Source organism: Nilaparvata lugens, chromosome 4, assembly GCF_014356525.2.
Source record: "Nilaparvata lugens isolate BPH chromosome 4, ASM1435652v1, whole genome shotgun sequence".
In the NCBI taxonomy this organism is placed as follows: Eukaryota; Metazoa; Arthropoda; class Insecta; order Hemiptera; family Delphacidae; genus Nilaparvata; species Nilaparvata lugens.
Genome location: NC_052507.1, coordinates 54,297,344 through 54,320,335, shown reverse-complemented (window position 1 = coordinate 54,320,335; position 22,992 = coordinate 54,297,344). Strand labels below are relative to the sequence as shown.

The 22,992-nt window shown below is 33.5% G+C and overlaps 1 protein-coding gene, 1 long non-coding RNA gene and 1 other non-coding gene across 4 annotated transcripts in view; all 3 read right to left on the bottom strand.

Annotated features, from left to right (window-relative positions):
• LOC111056302 (leishmanolysin-like peptidase) overlaps positions 1-22,992 on the bottom strand; it is a 199,720-nt gene that overhangs the window by 66,925 nt on the left and 109,803 nt on the right. The window lies entirely within an intron of this gene.
• Positions 6,865-6,946, bottom strand: Trnas-uga. The gene has a single exon. It is a non-coding gene; the product is annotated as a tRNA-Ser (tRNA).
• The window catches only part of LOC120350856, a 115,263-nt gene continuing 109,646 nt past the window's right edge, over positions 17,376-22,992 (bottom strand). The window contains exon 4 of the long non-coding RNA XR_005571061.1: positions 17,376-18,307. This is a non-coding gene — a long non-coding RNA (uncharacterized LOC120350856). The remainder of the gene's footprint in view (positions 18,308-22,992) is intronic.

The window sequence follows — 22,992 nt, the reverse complement described above, 5'->3', positions numbered from 1 at the left end:
TTACTGAGGTATTTCAATAATTTAATAGTTTGGTTTGATATTAAAATACTAATGAACCCCCATTATTATTGTTGTTATTATTATACATCATCTCAATAGTTGTCAATGTTTGTAATTGAGGCCAAGTTGGTGCTGTTTCGTTCTCATCTAGATCATTTCCACTCAAAGGTAATAGGCCTATATACTTTTGAAAAAGAAAGAATTAATCCAATCTAAATTAAGAAATGAAATAGCGTAACATGGATATTTCCTTCTTACGCATATTTGGTTAGTGCCATAGTAAGTTGTATATTTTGTAATTTAGTCATTGGGTACTCTTTTCCGACTTTTTTCTACTCAGGTTGTTTAATTTAATTTGTGTATTATCAAGAAATTTGATCATTATGTATTATTTGGACTTTATTATTATTTTTTTTCCATTTAAAAAAATGAAGAAAGAAATTGGATCACATTAGAAATATAAAATGTCAGAATGCTTCTGTTTTATCCAAAGAGACTCATTTATTTATTTTATTTTGTTTGAAGTATCAAGAAATTCGAATATTTCCGTTAGTATCACTTCGTTCTCGGATTCTAATTTCTTTCTTCGCACTGGATTCATCTGTTGATAAACTATTCACTTTTACTCAATTTTTTTATTGAGGTTAGAGCAAGTAATAATAATGTTGATCTGATGTAATTAGATACATGTTTTAAAGTCAGCACTAGATTAACATTGAATTGAATTTATTTATTCGCCAAAAAAAAATACAAAAAAAACTTTACAAAAAATAATTATAAGCCTCTGAACTTGACTGAAATACATGCATTGCTTTGCTATCTTTTTCTGTTAGTAGACGAAGCATATAGCTCTATCCAATGTACCAAGAATACATTCTAGAATGTATTCCAGGTGCATTGGCTCTATCCTTATCCTAGTCCGCACAGTTGAATCGTTTGTCAGCGATGAATTAAAATGAACTACCAGAATATTTAACTTAATTGTGTTAATTTATCACTAAATCATGATGGGATATATTTTCTTGCTGAATACAATACATTTGGGATAGAACTGATCATAATCAAGAATAATCAGAAATAATATTATTATTTACAGATATTATATTATTATATAATAAAATATATACCTGGATGAATTAAATCACAGCTATATTCTATGAAAGGTGGAACGAGAAATGTCGCAGCCATGTCTTCCTATAATTTTCTCTAACCTTTAACATTAATCTCACTATAAGCTAGATGCCAATCATCATTACAACTATTTCCTTTACAGTAACCATAGATAATAATTTATTGAATGGTCAATCAAGAGCAATGTGACGACCTGATAAGGAATTATTGACAAACTGGAGCGAAAACATTGCCTACTTGAAGTTCTATATTGAGTTCTTTTTGTACTATATTTTGTCTCATTTTCTGATACGTAAGCTTATCGAAAGATGCCGTGAAGCTTCTATAAAATGCTTCATTGCTTGAAGTATGTATTTCATTGTTTCATGGATGTTTGAACTCTATTTCAAGGAAAATATTTGTTTGATATGATGGTATTATGGTCATAACATGAGAAATACTTTGTGGTTACCGTACTTAGTTTCTTCTTTTCCAACCAATTTAATGATAGGTATTATTGTGAAGTGACCATAGGCTAGTGAGCTTACATAGTAGCCTAAAGGTCCCGGGTTCGAGCATGACTATAGAGAGAAGCCGGAAGACTACCAAACAATAAAAACATGCATCACAATAATTTTGTTGTACAAAGAAGAATAAGCAGAGGAAGAACAGTAGCCTTGGACCTCGAACGTGAAAGTCTGCTGTAAGTTTGGCAAAGGCAGAGGTATTTGGTCGGCCATTGTCACAAATTTGACAGCACATTGTTCAATTTAATGAATTTACTTTCGCTGTCAAAAACGTGACAAAACATTGGGAGTTGTCGTGTCTGGCCAATAATGCAGTCTTAATCAAAATAATGAATGAAATAAAGCACGTGACATTTTGTGAAAAGCATCTAAAAAAAAGGATGAGTAGATGGAGGAGGATGTGGAGGAGATGCAGGAAAAGGGATGAGAATAGGAAAGAATGAGAGAAAGAAATAAGTGAAGGAGGAGGATGAGAAAGAGGGAAGGAGGAGGAGAATACTGAGTGAGGAGGAGGAGGAGGGATGGATGGATGGAGGAGGATGAGAATGGGGGAACAGGATTTGGATGATTGGATAAGAATGAGGGAAGAGAATGGAGAGCAGTAGTTGAGGAAGATGAGGTGGAGGAGTAGGAGGAGGAGGAGAAAGGGAGAAAGGAATGTGGAAATTGAAGAAATGAATAGAAATACTTTTGTTCTCATGAGAAAGAATTATAATAATCTACTGTTTTAGAATAGAACTAGTGTGCAATAGAAAACTTCAACGATTCACATAGAAGAAATAATGAGAAATAAGAGGGATGGAGGACGGGAGAAAGAGTAAAGTATGATGGGAAAGAGTAGAAAGAAACAGAATAGTTAGGAGAAATAGTTAAAAGACACTGCGAAGGAATGAGAAAAATATGGAGAGTTGCGACAGGTAGCTGGTAAGGGGTAGAAAAGTTAGTGAAGATCGGAGAATTATGAAAAGTGCAACGAGTAGAAGAAAAGGATGAAAAAAGGATAGTTAGCGAATGAAGTGAAAAAAGGACTGACTGTAAAGAAGTGAGATAAATGAGGTGATGGAGGAGAAACAGAAGAACAAGAAAGCTGATGATAGTCATACAACAGTCGATAAATCACTTCATAAGGAAGACACCAATTATCACAATTATCATTTCCTTACCCAAATTATAGCTCTCTCTCTCTCTTTTTCTCTCTCTCTCTCTCTCTCTCTATGACATTCACTGCAACATTCTTCATCTTACTTCATCACTTTCTCCTCCCGTAGTTATGACCATGTAAAGAATTTGTCAACTACCAACAAAGATGTTCATGTTTTCTGCTTCTTTTCTTCTTTTTTTCCTTCTTGCCGGTGATGAAAGGAAATTTTAGCCACCATTATCACTTGCAGCACGTTGCTAACGATGTTACATCCTTCTGCGACAATACTGACATCATCCTGAATTTTTTTGGATCAGCTCCTGGAAAGCATCAAATTCCTGCACGACTTTACTGCGAGAAGAGCTAGTTTGCTGAGGAGAATGAGGTTATGGAGCTGGGAAAATGAAATGTGCACTTACAATCCTATATCCATGGTTTTAAATAGAGGCAGCTAATCAATCAATCCATGAAAATGTAGCGAAGAAGTTGATAAAACGATGCTGTTGTTCTAATGAAATGGAATATCAACAAATTTAAAAAGATTAAAATTAAATTTTTTCTTGTTCTAATAATCAACAACAGGATACCATGCACACTTCCAGAAACGATTTTTCATCATCATCATATTACGCACAAGTCTGTGGTTCATGCAGGTATCATTCTCAAAATTCGGAATAGTTCAACTCGATTGGTGTAACCATAGAGTAAAGCTACTGGTTAATATATTTTCATATATTTTTGTCTATTTAATATTGTCTCTGGTGCAACCAAGCAAAAAATGTTCCTTTTCGAAAGTTCTTGGAGATTATTTGTATTAAATTCACTATACTCACTTCATCTTTGAAACAAATAAATTATGTTTAAACAAATCATGTTGAAACACTCTGTATCAGTAGATCAGATCCAATAAGTTTCTGAAACTGAATAACTCTCTCAACGATGAGCATGTCACCTGTTAGTGGATATCTTGCGTTAATAAATCATTCATTTGATTGCTCTCATTTAGCTCAGAAGTTTTCGTAGGAACTCAATCCAATGACAACTTCGAAGTTTCTCACTTTATTGGATGAGTTTCATTACTAAGTTCGGTATACTTTTGCAGTGCTGATTTCCATTCCAGTAGGATTGAAATATCCCACTATAATCAATCTACAGCTATTACAACAAAATCAGAATATGTTAAACCAATAATCAATAAATTCATGGTAACGTACAATAAAAATGCAATTGTATTTGAAATTCAAAATAATTCTCATCGCTAAATTTTTATAATTTAGAAAAACCAATAAAAATAAATAGAACCATATCTATTCGGAAAAAAAATTATACACACAATCGTATTTTCCTCGCTGAACATACATAGCAATGGACTCATGCCATTCAGCATTGGATAGCAATATTTATTAATTACTAGCTTACCCGGCGAGCTTCGTACCGGCAAAAATTCAATGTATCTCATGTCACACTTGACTTTATTTGGTGAATTATGGAATTTTTCTGACAACCAACATTTTCATTTACATCTCAATACGGACTTCCTATGAGCTTAGTCATGCAGCATTTATTATTCTGAAAAAATATTTTTCTCAATCAGTTGGTATATATATTTTGTGTAAAATAAGTTGAGACTTGGCCCTCCATCCGAATAAATTAGAGGGTTGCCAAATCTTGTAAAATTGCAACTTTCTCAAATTTCCAATTTAACGTCAAAATTGGATGTACAGTATCATCCCCGATATCCTAGTAGTACTAAAAAGCTACAGGGTTAAAGGATTAAATGGAAATTTAACTTTCATGATAAAATTAGAAACATCGAGAAGATTTGTTTTTCTTTTGAATGTCACTTCAAAAGAAGTTTTGTTTTTCTTTGAATCATGGGGCGTCGTAATGCGTAATAATTTTATATCAAATTAACGGGGAAAATGTCTCCTGTTGGTGTTTGGATCATTTTTATCCGACTAATAGTTATTTTTTAAATGAATGATTATGTTTGTCAATATCGAGACATTTCGAGCAGAAAACATGAAATTTTCGACATGCTAGAAACTTTTTTGTTGCAAAAAATAAGTAGGTGGTGAAAGCGAGAAAGTTTCTCAGAAATAATTAATATTATTTTTTCAATTGGCAAGAGAAGATCGTATTTTGGTCTCCAAGGGGGATATTAAAGTTAGGAGAGAGGCTGCATGGTATGCATTGTGTACCAAATTATTGTATGCTGAAGGCTGGCAATTTACAAGATATTTGACTGAATTATTTCAAACGCAAGAAGCTGATTGCCTCCAGAAAGGCTGAAATGGAACACTGCTTGGATTATTCGAGGTGAGGTTGTCATTTTCACTATGTATAATCATGTGGCTTGCAGTTGCTGAATTTTTCAATCGTTCTGTATTACTTTCCTTGTTCTAATTACCATAGGTAAGGAAAGTATTGTGTGTATGTGTGTGTGTGCGTGTGTGTGTGTGTGTGTGTGTGTGTGTGTGGTGTGTGTGTGTGTGTTGTGTGTGTGTGTGTTGTGTGTGTGTGTGTGTGTGTGTGTGTGTGTGTGTGTGTGTGTGTGTGTGTGTGTGTGTGTGTGTGTGTGTGTGTGTGTGTGTGTGTGCGTGCGTCTTTGTACACGATATCTCATTTCCCAATAAATGGAATGACTTGAAATTTGGAACTTAAGGTCCTTACAATATAAGGATCCGACACGAACAATTTCGATCGGATGCAAAAAAAAGATGCATTTCAAGATGGCGGCTAAAATGGAGATAATGTTGTCAAAAACAGGGTTTTCGCGATATTCTGGAAAACGGCTCCAACGATTTTGATTAAATTCATACCTAAAATAGTAATTGATAAGCTCTATTAACTGCCACGAGTCATAAAAAAAATTCATGACAAATCTGTAAAAATTTCAGGAGCACCGCCCCATCTATGCAAAGTTTGTTTTTAGATTCCCAATTATCAGGCTTCAGATACAATTAAACAAAAAAAATCGAGTGGAAAAGATTGAGCATGAAAATCTCTACAAGTAATGTTCAGTAACTTTTTCACCTAAAATTGAAAATAACCTCGAAATTTGAGAAAACGTGATTATCCAATAATTGCAAACTGTTGGCAACTGTTGATTCTATTAAATGATTCACTATGAAGAGTTAGCAGACCTCGTATGTCTCCAGCGTTATTGTCCTGTCACCAGCTGGCTCAGATCTTTGTTTATAAGTAGACTTGAGATGCGCGTGAACACTAGCATCAGGTGATCAATTCTCATAACGGCAAGGAAAGTTGTGTTAGTGCGCCACACCAGATTTTTTTGTTTTTGTTGATCCCAGCTATTGATAGCATAAAATGGTGGCACACCATTCAGCCCCTATCCTTGACTTTGAAACTCCTGAGAGGCCAAAATACGCTCTTCCGAGTACGTTTGATAATTATTGGAAAAATAATTTGATCTGAAGTTTGGCATGAATATTAAATTTATACTCTAAAGACTCAACTCAAAAAAATAAAATAGAAAATTTTCGATATAATTACATATTTAAAATGGCTGCCATTTTGAATATTTACATCGAACATTTTTTTTTATTTTTTTAAGTTGAGTCTTTATAGGATAAATATTCATGACAAATTTTAGATCAATACAACATAAAAATTCCCAAGTGAAAAAAAACAAAATGGCAGCTTTAAGGATAACCGCTTTAAGGAGTTTTGGACACTTCGAATATAGGCAATAGAATTTACTAAAAAAAAGTTATTGCTGTAACATTTTTGTAAAACCAACGGTTTCTGAGTTATTCAAGAAACAAAGTTTTAAATGGCCGCCATGTTGTTTTATGAATTAAAAAAAAATTGTAGCTTTGTGTAGGCCTAGTTGTTAGAAATGATTGTGTAAAGTGTCAATTTTGTATGTTAAACCATTATTTAGAAAAAATATAATTAGTGAAAAAATCAAAATGGCCGCAGTGTGAGTAACTGAAGACTTCCGGACAATTTAAATATGATATTCAGATATGCGTTTTGCCCTAGAGTATTGGTGGGGAGTTCGTAAATACCCTGTATTTACAGATTTTCTATAGCGATTGAATTTGATGATCAAAAAAATGACGCTGCGGACAGGATTCGAACCTGTGCGGGTAGAACCCATTGGATTTCAAGTCCAACTCCTTAACCACTCGGACACCGCAGCTTGATGATAACAATGATATAGAAATTTCACACTCGTTGCATTATTGTATCAGTAAAGAGCATTCGGCTATTTGCAATTCTTATTCGTGGCTTTACAAGCTAATGTCTTTCTACTTTCGAGAATTGAGTTGAAAATAATATTAAGAGACATCCAAATAAAGCTAAATACATGGAAAGCCACAAGAAAAATAAATTATACTCAACAAGTGATGAGCATAGAGTATTTTTGTAACATAATTTGCCTGCTTGCTTGAGGTGTGAAATATTATCAACTATTTTCATTTGGAGATATTGTAAATAACTGCAATTCATATGCTGGTATTCATTGAAGAAAAATAATTCTAATTAATACCTCCAGGAGGTTTTACTTTGAGTTTTAACATTTGGAACTTATTTATGACAGAGATTGAAAATTTTCTTTGAACTAGAACATGTAAATGAATAAATTGAATAAATCAAATCAATTGCTAGCATTCAACGATGAAAATATTAATATGAGAACCGTCAAAAATGACATTTTTAAACAGTGATGATATTTGAAACATACAGAGAAAATAGTTCAAACAGATCTTCTTACTTCAACATTTTACATGAGAATGGCTTTCAACACTGTCACAAAACACAAATTATCTTAACTTTATCATGTAAGCGGGATATTAGAATTATAATAAGAAGAGATTTGGAAGTTTCTCGGTTTCTGAAGCTTTGTGTAGAACCGTAGAAGCTGTTACACGAGTAAAGCTTATGAGTAAATCTTCAAAGCACATTAGCAATTTGTTTCGAAACACTGTACACGCAGTTATAAAGTCATTACAGTATTCAATCATACAATTTATTCAACTAGTACTCCTAGTTGGATAACTGGTCACTTGCATATATAGTGATTTTATAATCAAGTTATAAAGTTACTACAGTATTCAATCTTACATATTATCCAACTAGTACTCCAGTATGGTACTCGGGTATAATATACACACATGTGTATTATGAAGATGTCGAAATACTGTTAGTAATTATTATGCTATCAAGTTGACAGTCTCTGTAACTTTATTCCGGGACTTCGCATACACAAATATTGGCAACTTGATTACGAATCTCAAGCTAATGGAGTCAGTAAATAACCTGCGGTTATGCTTTCAGCGAGTTGTCGCAATGAGATTCACTCCAAACTATCAGCATTGGTCGAATGGGAAGCATAGGTTTTAACTGTGAGGAATACTGACAGTTCATAGTGATTTCACAGTAGTGCATATGATGTAAATGTAAATTCAATGTAAATGTGAATGCTCAACTCTGTAAATGTAACTAATGCCCTTTGACAAAGTTCGTTTGGAAGCTCTCCACCGCAAATTCAATTAATCTAATGGATTCTGTTGGTTCAAAAATACATTTAATCAGAATTCAGCTTCTGGATTTGGTTTTTTTGACCGAGCGAAGTGAGGTCTAAGATTCAAGTCGACGGTTTGGCATTTCTCTTAATGTTTAAATGTTTGAATGTTTATATGTTTTTATGTTGCGCATGAAATTTGACAGGTATGTTCTTTTTTAAATTGCGCGTCGACGTGTATACAAGGTTTTTGGAAATTTTGGATTTCAAGGATAATATAAAGGAAAAAGGAGCCTCCTTCATACGCCAATATTACCGAAAAAATCAGACTATAGAATAATTATTCATCATAAATCAGCTGTCTAGTGGACTATAATACCACCCGTTCAAAAACATCGAACATCTTGAAAATGCATCTTTCCGTTAACGTTAGTAGACAGTTGACTATAATACTACCCGTTCAAAAACATCGAAAATCTTGAAAATTGTATCTTTCCATCAAGGTTGTGGACAGTTGCAGCCAGACCAGATAACAGCGCTCACACTCACATTCCGGGACGACACGTCACGGTACGATATAGGACAGAAAGCTCTATGTTTATTTAGGATTTTCTCTAGACATTTTTAATTGATAAATTATTCATTAATTTTTCAGAAAACATAACAACAGGTCAATGTAACTCACTGAGCGCGAGGTCTACTGTTCACAGAACTACTAGTATAAGATTAAAATCAAACAGACAGCATTCTTCGCATAGACCATTAATGTTTCTAATTAAATATTGAAACAATGTTAATAGTAAGAAATGAATTTCACTTTACCAGAATAATTCATCAGAACTGCACCAGAGTACACAGGAAAGTCTATTCTACAACAGAATTATTCATTAGAAAGCATCTTGTAGAATAATATAACTCGATTTTTTAACCAAACTGAAAATAATTGATTTGGTTGAATTTTACTCAAATTCATATGTTTTATTTATGCAAAAAGTTTATGATCAATAAATCATATTATGAGCACTACAGTTTTATTTTGCTTCAACTCAATTAATTTCAATTATTCATCAAAAATGACAACGTAGTTCAATTCAACGATAATTGATATCATCAACTGATGCAAAATCGTACGATATCCACCCCGGTTTCCTCAAACAACATTGCATTAATTTGTAATGGATTGATTGATTCAAATAAAGAAATAGAAAAACATTGATGAGAATATTAAGTAAAAAACAAGTAATGAAGTATAGTAGTTCGTTTAAGTAAGTCCCCCCTCTCTATTGGTCGGCTAATTGCGAAGTCCCCCAATCGCGTTCAAAATATTCTCCCACGTATTTCATCAATAATCAACATCCATTAAAAACTTGTGCAACAGAGAAAGACTCCTTCATTAATTTGAACCAGCACCTCTTGAAATATTCAAACGAGCATTGACGTGAGAGGCATGCAAGTCTATTATGAATTTACAAACTTTCTTCTCAGCTGAAGTCCGCGGGCTTTTAAAGGAGCAGCAAACGTAATTAACCTGTAGGCACTAATGTGATCCTGCTCTGCTTTTCATCTTGTATTTTTTGTTGGTTGGTTCCATTCTATTTTTTATAAATCTCCTCATCTCTTTTCTTACACACTCACTCACTGTGAGATGTGATGTCACTCACTCACTCGCTCTTTCTCGTTGGGTGTCCCATTCTTTCTCACTTTTCCTCTGGCTTTCAACAAAACGCCTCCAGTGTTCAAAGCATATTTTTTTCTCAATTTCTAATCAAAGACCTACGCGAAATTTCACCTGCTGTTCTTCAGTTTGTTCGACATTTTTCATTATCTATTTCTCCTTCCTTGTCCTTCTTCTTCTTCTTCAACACAAAATGACTCAGACTTATTTTTCTTTTTCTTCTTCTTTTCCTCCTCCTATTTCTCTTCTTCTTCTTCTCCTCCTCCTCCTCTTCCTCCTACTCCTCCTCCTCCTATTTCTCCTTTTTTCTTCTTCTTTTTCTTCTCCTCCTCCTTTTTTTCAATAATTAGAGACAATTTCCAATCTTGTTTACTTATCTTGTCTGTTGCTCTCAATCACTTTAATTTGGTTGAAATTTCTTTCAGACAGTGAACATCACTTCCCAAACAACCAGACAATTCAATTTCTTCTCTTTGTTCAGGGTGATTTCCAAGTTTATTAGATTAGTTAATTTGTGTTAACTACAATACATGATGAGATATGAATTAATTGACATACTATATCCAAATGGGTCACAAACCACTAAAATGGTAGTTCTGAGGACATGTATTCTTAATATCTCCTTCTGGTATTCATGTTCTTGAGAATATTATCATGTTCTTGAAAATAATGGGAGAAGCCATTGGAGTCCATAGCAAGCTTCATGTTGGTGATGTACTAAGGATTGTTTTTTTTCGAATCTCTACTACCCTGTATCACAGATAACAGACAGAGGTTGTATCTGTGCCTGTACACTTCCAATGCAATTAAGCAATCAATTACAAAATTCTGCCCAGTCTAGTTATCACAAAGTCCGTTGGGAGCGCTGTTTTCCAAATGTCAACACGTCATGAAATAATGTTGACTTTGTTGAGTACAGAACATGCAACGTTAGTAGACAGACTACTAGCTTTGCAGAACATGTTACTCCACAAACGTTATTTACTGTGTCATTATTCATCAACCTATTTACTCTATTAAAACTTTGAAACGTGACGTTATCGACTCGATACTCAGTTTCCCCATCATCAGTAATAGTAAATATATTCACATATCATCAGAGCCGAGGCGTCCGGTCATCTCTGGATTCGCCGTTGACTGGACAGAAATTGATATGTAATGTGTATATTATTAAATTGAAAATATTTAAAATAAATACACTAAAAAGTAAAGAAACCAAAGAGAAACGTTTTTTTGCGAGCGCGACAAGCTTGAATAAAGTAGACTACTGCATCCGTTCCATCCGTTCAATGTGATTCTCAAAAATATGCGATTCCAGTAATGCTATTTAGCATTCGTTATCACAACTCTTCTGCATCATCACTCTCCCTCTCCCCGTAAACGATGGTCAAATTACGATAAGACATCGCTATTTCTGCGATTCCACTGTTCTGCACCAGTGTTGCAAACCCTACGATAATTATTTTGTTTGCAATTTGTTATTGATAATTATTATTATAATTTCTTCTATGTTTGGTTTTGAAGCATCTAAATTTGAAAATCTACTATGTGAAAATAATTAAGAACTGAAAATTTAGTGAAGTAAACAACTACAAGACAACCAATTTCGGACTAAGTGTAACCTTATCTAAATTTGGGAGAGGAATAGCACAAGGTTACCTTATTTTTTCTCTCCCTGTCATTTTTGATGATGTACTTGTTGTATGAAACAATAAAGAATAAATAATAACATTTCAATTTTTTAAATTAATTTGAGGGGCAGTTTCCGAGCTTGAGATTTAGCAAAGTTCTAGACATTTCAACTCTAGGATTTTGAATAGTAAGCTTATCTTACACTAGATGTCATCTTCCCCGATAAATAATCGTCCAAAATGAAATATTATCCTTAAAGTAGGGGAAGGGGTGCAGCTTTCATTCAAACTCTCAACTGAATTGTTCCAGGAGATGACTGAGCCAAAAAGTCACGCCTCGCCACTGCATATCATATAATATCAGTAACAGTCTCATCAGAAACAGTAAATAATATAGTTAGACTCACCTCAAAGTTACAGGATTGGTTGAATGGAAGTAATGATGTTATTCATGAGAAATTCCGAAGTTTGATAGTTTGCTACAGCTTCTCATTGCAATATCCATTAGCTTTTCCTAGAATAAGGTTCAGTTGAAACTGATGATTTCGTTCAATGTTACTACTGTATTTCAATGGTTAATTAATATGAGTTTGTTCGGTGAGAGAGTTTCCAAGGATTGCGTATTTGTAAAGAATCATTGACTGACATTCATTGATAAGACTGTACGGTTTTAATGTTTGAATAGGTGACGGTATGTATAGTGAGATTCACTTTAAACTGTCAGCATTGGTTGAATGAGAGGCATTGATGTAATTTATGGGGAATGCTGGAAGTATGGAGTGAATCTAACAAAAGAAAACAGTTTGGGTAGAGATGTGTATGCGTAGTGGCTTTACAGTACTTACATGACGTCGTCACCTCCACCAATCAATGTTTGAAACTCAAAATCTATCAGAATAAATAAAATAGATAAATTCGTAAGGCTTTTTGTTGAAAGTCCTTTTCGGGAAGGTCCTAAATCGCCTGAGGAATCAAATGAAAGTTTAGTGGAAAACAATTGATTAAATGTATGAAATAAGAAAACCCAAAAGTCTAGACCTGATCTCTTCCTTTTACCATCGCTTTCTTGGATGAGGTATTTCACTATTTTACTTTATTTATTTTTAAATTTGTATTGCAAGAACTTATCAATAACAATGATTGGGAGAGGCAAACAGGCGAATCCTTTTCCTGATTCTCTCCCAAATTTAGTCTAATAATAAGATATAAGATCAAGTTACTAACTTTTCACCTATTCTCTTTCAAGTTAATTACAATTTTCAAGCCAAGGAGGATTTTTTTAGAAATCTTGAAATTAAGAAAGATTTAAATGAAGACTGGTTGATTCTTGAATAAGAATGTGTAATAATTCATCCTAAATTAATACAAAGGACAAGACTCCATAATAATATAAATAAAAAAAATAAATCTCAGTACCCACAACATGTTTCTGACATCAATGCCATTTTTAAGTCGGAAACATGTTGTGATAAAATAATTTAAAAAGGTACTTAGATTTATATTTATATTTATACTAAAAGTAGCCCTAACGAAAAAATCTGGTGTGGAACACTCACACAACTTTCCTTGCTCATTGAACTATTTAAAATTTTACATCTATTTTCGCTTAAAAACCTTTCCCCTTATTTTGATCAAATATTTCTCTTGTAAAAAAAACATCCACGGAACAAAGTGCCCTTTTTATAACCCTACCTTCAAATTTCCAATATAGTTTGCTAAATAAACCTAAGCCTCAATATGAAACGAGAATAATTTAGGAGAAAAACATAATGACGATTGACGGCAACATATTCGCAACTACGATCAGACTACTGTATATTATGTGTATATACAATTGTTTTCAGAGTACTTTTTCCTTTATTTAAATATTGTGAAATTCGATGTTTTTTTTTTGAAATTCGTCAAAACAGCTGTTCTACAGATGAAATATCTTGACTATGACTGTGTTCTTTTTATAAACTGCTCTACCTACCCACGGTATATGGAAGAAGAAAAAGTAAAAACCGTGTTCCTACCTACCTCATGCACGAGAAGGAGGTTACAAAGTCCATTTCTCAAGGATTGGGTGGACCCCCCATTAGTACCCCAGGAAAAAGACTCATGTCAGTTGATAGAGCTAATAAATAACTATACAGGGTATGGATTTGAAAAAATCGTTAGAGCCGTTTTTGAGAGAATCGTGAAAAACATGGTTTTTTAGTAACTGTCATTTTTCTCAAGAATATTACGGAGCTCCTGCAATTTTCCCAGAAATGAGACTCATGCCAGTTGATAGGGCTTATGAATAGCTATCTATGGTATAAATTTGAAGAAAATCGTTGGAGCCGTTTTCGAGAAAACCGTGAAAAACATGGTTTTTTAGTCATTATCCGCCATTTTTCTCAATAATATTACGGAGCTCCTGAAATTTTCCCTGAAATGAGACTCATTTCAGTTTATAGGGCTTATAAATAGCTATCCATGGTATAAATTTGAAGAAAATCGTTAGAGCCATTTTCGAGAAAAACGTGAAAAACATGGTTTTTTAGTAATTATCCGCCATTTTTTCCGCCATCTTGAATTGAATTTTATTGAATTTCTTATTGTCGGGTCCTCATGGTATAAGGACCTTGAGTTTAAAATTTCAAGTCAATCGGTTAATTAGGAATGGAGTTATCCTGTTCACAGACATACACACATACACACACACACACACACACATACACACACACATACACACACACAGACCAATACCCAAAAATCATGTTTTTGGACTAAGGGGACCTTGAAACGTATAGAAAACTTGAAATTGGGGTACCTTAATTTTTTTTGGAAAGCAATACTTTCCTTACCTATGGTAGTAGGGCAAGGAAAGTAAAAAGACACTCCATAATAATATTAAATGGAAAAGACTAAGAAATTAACAAGAAAACACAGATTTATTGATACTTGGAAAGACCGGTTTCGGTTAATACACCATTGTCAATCTCTGATTAACTGATATTTTGTTTAATAACGAGTAATAACGGTGAGTTTAATAATGGTGTAATAACCGAAACCGGTCTTTCTAAGTATCAATAAATCTGTGTTTTTTGACAATTTCTTAATCTTTTTCATCTAATATGAATAATTAACACAATATCAACTTCTCAACTACACAAAAAGTCCATAATAATATTTACTTATTACAATATTAGTAGAATGGCTTCATAATAATATTTACTAATTACCAGATTAGAATGGAATGACAGCAATTTTTCAGCACTACTTGGGTGAATTCAGGACGCAGTCATGTATTACTCTTAATAAGCCAGCTCATTTCACAAGAAAGCACGAAGTTAAGAGTGGTTACAACATCCAATTACTTATGACGTGAAACCCCTGTTACTGTAATGCTCACACCTAGTGAGATTCACATTGTACTGTCAGCATTCCTTATGAATAATATCAATGCTTCCCATTCAAACAATGCTGAAAGATTAGAGTGAATATCATCATAGTAAACCTTACGTTTTGACAAAAAAATCTCCATAACTTTCCATTTCATCTCATCAACTCAAACAACAGATAACTTTCCGAAGCCTTCTCTGGTACTTTTGATGTTAATAAACAGGAGGAGAAAAGCCATCATAATTGAGATGAAAATCCCTTTCGGCTTAGGAAAAACTGGTGAACAAACTTTATCACTTAGAAGTTGTGAAAAAGTTCAGCCCAGCTGTCATTTTCGCTGCAGAAAATATTCAAAATGTGGCCAAAGTCGAGAGGAAGAAAGGTTTTGAACTTTATGGAAATAGTGTACTATGTAACACTACTTGAAATGTTTTTTGCATTGCAGATAGTGCGAAGGGTGTTGTAAAAATTGCATATACTTGAAATGTTAGAGTGTCTGTTCATTTTAAAATGTGATATTCGAACAAGTAATTCATCAAAGGTCCATAATGGCACAGTAGAACAATTACTTGCAATAAACAATATGAGAACCGAGTATATCAATCGTATAATGAAACAGTATACGAGGAAATCTGGAAATTGAATCAAACCTAATGTATTTCAGAACCTCATGCCTTACCGAGTTATAAAACCTCATGCCTTACCGTAACTCCAAAACCTCATGCCTTATAGCATTGTCATATTTCAGGATAGAATAACCCTGAATAATCTGAATTTCATATATTTTGGTGGAATACTTTTTGTATACTCCCATAGTATTGAATATCCTTCAAGAAAATCATAGTTGAGGAGACCTTGGAGATACGAGTACTATGCTCTATGATATAAAACGAAAGAGCTGAACTGCAAATCTGAGTTTGAGTAGCTGAAGGCTTTAAAACACACAATATAAATAGCATCAATAGGTATATAACATACATGGCCATACATAGATGAACAGTATGGATCTGATAGGAAAAAGCCTTGGCTTGAATTCAGGTGAACACGTTTTATTCACAAGAATAATGTTTTAAACAGAAGAGGGATTATCAATTTCTCCGGCAAGGTTGAATTGACTCGTCACATGAGCGTACTTCAGAAATTTACAGGGAGGATTATTATTACACACATTCCTGTCATGTTTTTAACAATAATAATAAATAGCACGAAGCTTCACCTGATACGCCCCATTTCATCCGATACATTATTGGAATTCCGATACATCAACTCGCCGTAATGTATACTCTGATAAATTTCCAAAAATATTTGTATTAGATATCAACGAAAATAGGTTCAAGTCAACCAGTCAACGTTTTGATATGGAATTTTTGTACTTTTCCTGATCAAATAAATTCATGAAATTGAAATAGTACAGATGATGAAAGATACCCTGTTTTGTTAGGAGCATCTATCAATTTCAATATATAAGATCCAATATAAGATACATTTGTTATAGAAGAATGATATGAAATAGTTCATTTTTATATTTTCCCAATGATCAACCAATAAATATGAGCTTCACAACATTATTTTACACTGTACCATTAAGCATTAACCCACTCAAGGACTTCAAGCTCAATATGACCTCAAGTTCAACTAACATAATAATTATTCAAATTAGTGTTCAAGAGTTAAACTTGGAAATATTATTGATGTAATTGAATAATAATAATTGTTGTTCAAATTTACACGTAGTATCATCATTTGAATATTACTGCTATGGCTCACAATAGCACTAAGATTCACTTAAATCTGTCAGCATTCCTCACCAATGAAATCAATTAAATGCTTCCCAATAAAAAAATGCACACAATTTGAAGTGAATTTCAATGTAACTATGAACTTTGAATACTGATAAATTTATAATAATACGTGGAACTTTTGTGGGTGTGTATTTCAATAAACTGATAATCAAATAAATTATTGAGTCATATTGATATACTGTATTACTTGGGAAACATTCTGCTTCGTATCTTACAGTATTTGTAGAATATATATTATAGTGAAATTCACATATTGAGATGCAACGCGACGTGACCAGAGAGAATAGAATGAGATATACATTCTATAGTGTAATATATATTAATATACTGTCTGGACGTGACATGGCGTGACCTGAGTCAGCTAGATGAGTTATTATTATATTACAGTATAATGTTCACAAGGGCTTTCTTCGTCTCAATGTAAACATCAAAGTATGAGCACAGAATACAGCAATTATTATAGTAGTTTTCTCTATGATATCAACTCCTCTTGAAGTTTCCGGTTATGTGGTGTCACGTCGCATTTACATCTCAATATGCGACTAATCTATCACCAACGCTTCGCATTCAACCAATGCTGAGAGTGCAAAGTAAATATCACTATAAAACTTGAGAGGTTCGTCCAATGTAACTAATTTATTAACAACTCACACATGAGACTGAAAACTAAATACGATGTCAAGGTCAACCACCTATTATGTCAGAAATCCTTGTTTGCAATGCACCTAAAAGACTTATCACTTGTGATATTTTTAGAGGGAGCTTCCTGACAATGATTGGCTCTGCAATATTGATTGACAATACAATATTGGCTTTGAGCCTCAACTCAACGACGATTATATTGATGGAGAATTATATCAGAACCTGTATCATCACACTTCCCGTATTATTGGCTATTTCAATCCACTTAGGCTGGCCACTAACGGTGGAACATGCCTGATACACAGTCGTCATACATTCTTGTATCATCACAGCTGTGATCAAAGCGAAACGCATCAAGAAACATTTTTTGAGGTTCTTACATCTCCGACTTTTAGCTCATTTTTTATTCGCTTATTTTTTATTTGAGGTTAAATTATTCTTCTATCAATATCATTTGTAATTTTCCAGTGGTGTTTTTATTGTTATTGGTTGTTTATTTCATGTTAGAAGCCTCTCGCTGACGATTAACATGCTGTGTATGTGTATATGTGTATGTGAATGTGATGTGTATTTGTATGTGCATCATGCATGTTCTCAACCGTTAGTAATAACATGTTCAACCAGCCTAATAATATGAGACTCCTAGAAGGTAGGATAATAGCATACGCTTATTCATCTCTTCTTTATCGTAATAGTTACGAGAGTTTACGAGACTTCAACTGTTTATATCTCTAAAATGAGAATGTACTCATATTCATTTTATTGAATGTTTTGTTAATAATATTAGTACCTACTCTTACGTAAAATAATTGTGCAAACTTTTGTAACTTGCTGGATATAAGGTGATCAGAGTATGCTCGTACTCGCTTCAGATCCGAGAAGGATTCTTATAGTTTTTTCATAACTAGTGACGTACCTGGAAAAGAAAGGAATGATATAAATGAGAATAATGTTGAATCGAATAGCTATATTTGAGGAATTACAAGATATATAAAATAAAATATATTACAATCTGGAACTATATCAAGATACATTTTATTGGTTATAATAAAAGAGTTCATTGAAACCAAAGACACTTTACTTTTATTTTTATGATTATGATGATGATGATGATGCTAAAATTAGTACTAGGCTTGTGCATGTGTCATGTGAAGAATGCGTTCCCTGAGCAATGAACGAGTTTATCAGCTAAACGTTTTAACATAGGTAGGTTATAGTGTATAATTTTAAATAGGTTAGGACCAGACTGAAGAGTAGTTTTCTGCTCTCAAGTTATTTACTTTCAGTAGAATCAACAATTATTGTTTATTTATTGGGAAAAAATTCACTTGTAGGCTATTACACGCTACTCACGTACCTGATATTATTTGTATTCTATTTATCCTTTTGCATGACACATCTTGAAATTTACTGGATTTGAGGATTCTTGGATTTCAAAGCAACAAATTTATCAATGTCTAAACAATACTTAGTTACTATAACATATAATACAACTTGATAGATATTAAATTTTGATAAAGGTCAACATGAATTAAAAATTATCAATATGTAAACGATCCTCGGCTACTATAACATGTTAGTATTACGGTAGGAGCTATAAGATACATGCTATATAACTGCAGCAAACTACACAAGTACTTGAAAAACCACTAGAGGAATTGAGGCTGTAGGTGAACAGCCGGGGCCATAGGTCATATCTATTAATAGGCTTTATACCGGCGCTCGTGTGTGGGAGAAAGGAATTACGATTATCCAATCTCCGGTAATCGTAAATAGAATCGGAATTATATGTTAACGAGTGAAAGTGAACGAAAGTAACATTATTACATAAATATGTCACGAGTCGTGCTGGCAAGTCAAGGGCAAGTTATACATATGAGTTCACATGTTGGAGGAATTATGTTAAACAGTTCACATACTCGTACATGACAAGAATCTGATTTTCGGGTTTTCGTTTGTGCGTAAATGCCGTCGTCAACCACGACAGAGTGAGGATCTCAGATTGGGTAGATTTAAATTTGTCTACATAACCTAAAAGATTATGTTCAATTATGTTTTAATGGGGCAGGTTGAGCTTATACTTGTTTATACTTTTAATGCCAATATGTTTATATTATTAGAAATGTTTAAGTCTTTAATGATAAAGACAAATAATGAAAAATTATTTGATCAGCTGTTTTAGCATAATTGAAATTTGGACAATATGAATGTCAACAATGCTTGTCGTCGTCGACTACGGAAATTTACGCACAAACGAACATGCGCCTTAACATAATTCTGTGCTGATCTGGGTTAAATGAGGTCTGAACTCTGAGATTAGATAGGCTCTCGGTTAAAGTTGGAAGGGTGGTTGCATGAAGCCATTTCCATTGAATAGTGTCAAGTATCTGCTTCACTACTTAAATTAGTGCTTCAAAACTGTAATTAAACAGTGGATGCAATTATTTGTGATCATAATCCCTCCCATTATCCACACACATACTGAAGGCTTATAGCCCAGTCAACGAATTGTTATAGAGGGAAAAGTTTAGAAAACAATCCATGCTGATCATGAGCTTATAGAGCATCAAATTCTCTTCAATTTGATGTATGATTTCACAAGTTTACGCACATCCCCACGACTATTGCAGCAGCTTCAGTGTTGAGTGTGATATCTTCAGACCAATATTGACAAAGGATTTTGGAGAGAATGCTTTGAACACACTTTTTGACTTTGCAGCTTTGTTGGGACCAGTTGGGGGGTGAACATATCAAAAGTCCAAAACCATCCCTACCCCTTGTGCTAAAAGGATGAGGGTGGTTTAAAAGTTGAATTTTTCAATGTTTTGCTTACACGCTCATATCTTGAGAAAAAAGCGTTCAACCTACATGACTAACTAACCAGAAATGAAGCTTGATAAATTTCCTACAATATTTGTTCCTTGGTGATTCGTGATATCTCCCAACAGTTTTCGAGATATACGCTCTTAGAAGTGTAAAATTCTTAAAATAACAGCTTTTAATCCTATTTTTTGATGTTTCAGGGCCTACAACTCTCCAACAATGCATCGTAAAAATGAATGCTCACCGTAGATCAGTAGAGCTTTGTTTTCTCTTCAATTTGATGTTTTATTTCACTACTTAATATTTTCCTTCTATTGTTATAGCAGATTCAATGTGGGAGGTAAAATTTTAATTTTGTAGCAATTGATCACTTGACAATGAAATTTGAGTCTGGAACATCTGGTACACAATTTTCGACTTTGTAGCTTAATGAAGACTAGTTGGAAGGTGAACATAGCAAGAATACGCATCTCTAGCCCGTCTATTGAAGGTGTGGAACTGTTAAGTTGACACTTGTTGCAGAGTTAAAAATTTCACCCCCCACATTGAATCTGCTATAACAATAGAAGGAAAACATTGAGAAGTGTGATAATACATCAAATTGAAATTTCTTACTATCTATATTCCGCCAACTATCCCAACTAGCACCGTTCTCCTAATTTTCTTTCTAATTCTTCTCCTTGTTCTATGCTCTTCCTTGTCACTCTCCTCCTCTCACTCCTCATCCTTTACCTCCTCTTCCTCTTGCACACCATTCATCATTTCCTACATATCATTGCTTTCACGATATAGAAATTAATTTTGGAGAAATAATTTCGAAGTTCTGTATTTAAACGACAAAAAAACTCATCAGGGTTTCCAGTCAATCAAACATCGTATCACTGTAGATTGGGAATTTGAAAAATCATCAGTCATTAACAGTATAGGAATGGGTATTCTACTTTTTCTTCACCGTCTTGTTCATCATCATTATCATCATGATGAGTGTTAGTGGAAGAAATCACAAGTAGCAAGTGGGAGCATCAGGAGTATTCATTCAGTATTTCACCAACTAAGCCATCAGAGCACAAGAATCGGTCACATACATTCCTTTCAACCCCCTCCCACAAATACCACAGACAACAATCAAAATCGAATGTGAACTTCTACAAAGTCAGACTGAAACAGAAAGAGCCACAGAGAACAAATGAAGGCAGAAACAAATGGAACATCAATCACAATCACAAAAATAGCACAGAGACCGATATGAAAAGGAAAATGAAAACCCCTTTCCCAGCATTCATTCATTACTGATTCGTTGTCATTCCATTCAAAATTCTTTGTCATGGAAAAACATTTTCCCCCAGAGTTGAAAAGCATGTCGATGATTTCAATATCTGTAGCCAGGAGGTTGGAAGGCTGTGAATGATTTTCTATTTTGAAAATTGATAAAATGAAGTCAACTGGAATAGCGATGCTTTCATAAATTTGATCCATTGATACTGTGTGTTGTGTTATTGGTAGATCTTCTACCATGTAGATGTAGTTCAAAAGCTATATGGACAATCTGTTTGAGAGAATCTAATAACAGACGCTTGGACATTGGAGAATTTTTCAATAAACGTATTGTTTTCAAAATCAAATTTTCATTCTTTCAAGTGAATGAAACAGCACCATACAGAGGGGCAAAAACTATTTTTTACCGTGAGATACAGATTTCATGAAAATATTTATTTAGAAAACGATTTTCTAGAAATAACTACGACAATTATTGTTTAAAATTATACATAACAAATAGAAAAATTAGTATGAAAAGCAGAATTGTTATGAACTTATATCATTGTGCAAAATATCAATGTGATATTAATGGAGTTAATGATGATTAAAGCTAAAAAAAGTTGTTCTTCAAAACACAAGGAACATTGGTGTCAGGTTGTTACTGTCTACATGAGATAGAGCGCTCTACCTGGTCTCAGATTGTAGAGCACAGAATTACGAAAATATTTTTCTTAAAATTTTACTCATTTTTGAAAAATTGTTTCTTAGTACTCATTGTAGATAGAGAGTTCCAAATGATCTCATTTTATTGAAAATTTCATAATCTAGAAAAAGGAGGAAGCGAATTTTTCTGTCCGATTACAGGATTCGGAGGAAATAGCTGAAAACTGGAAAGTGAACCGAAAATACGTGGCTTTTGGGCAATTATTTTGGTAAATAGCACAAGGAAATTTTGCATGGAAAAATTGTTTGTGGACTTCTCTTATGTATCCAAAATCATTAAAAAACAGAACTACAATATAAATTGCAAGCTCCAATGTATACAGTGTGGAATATAGTGACTGGACTATTCCGTTGTCATGGTGATGGAACCAGCCAATAGAATAATAATTTATTCAAGTAGGAGGGAGCTTGAGCAATTACAAAGCTAATCAATAAGAGAAATAACCAATTATAAGTGAAGTAGTTGAAAATTCTACCTATTACGAGATAACCAATGAGACATTTACCAGATGGTAATTTAAAATGAGTGTAAAATTGCAATTGTGATTAAATTCGACCCAATAACCAGTTACCCCACACTTATAACAGAACAACTTGAAGAGAAATAAAGTTCACCCAATTAATCATGATGTTGCTTCAATGGAAGCTGAGACAATTTTCTACCTTCGATACAAAACCACAGTATACTGAGGCTTGGAATAACTGTTTTATAAAAGAATTCATCGCACGCAGCCCAACAGCCACACAACATAAATGATTTATCTACTAATTATTATTAAACGAAAATCCAAATTAAAT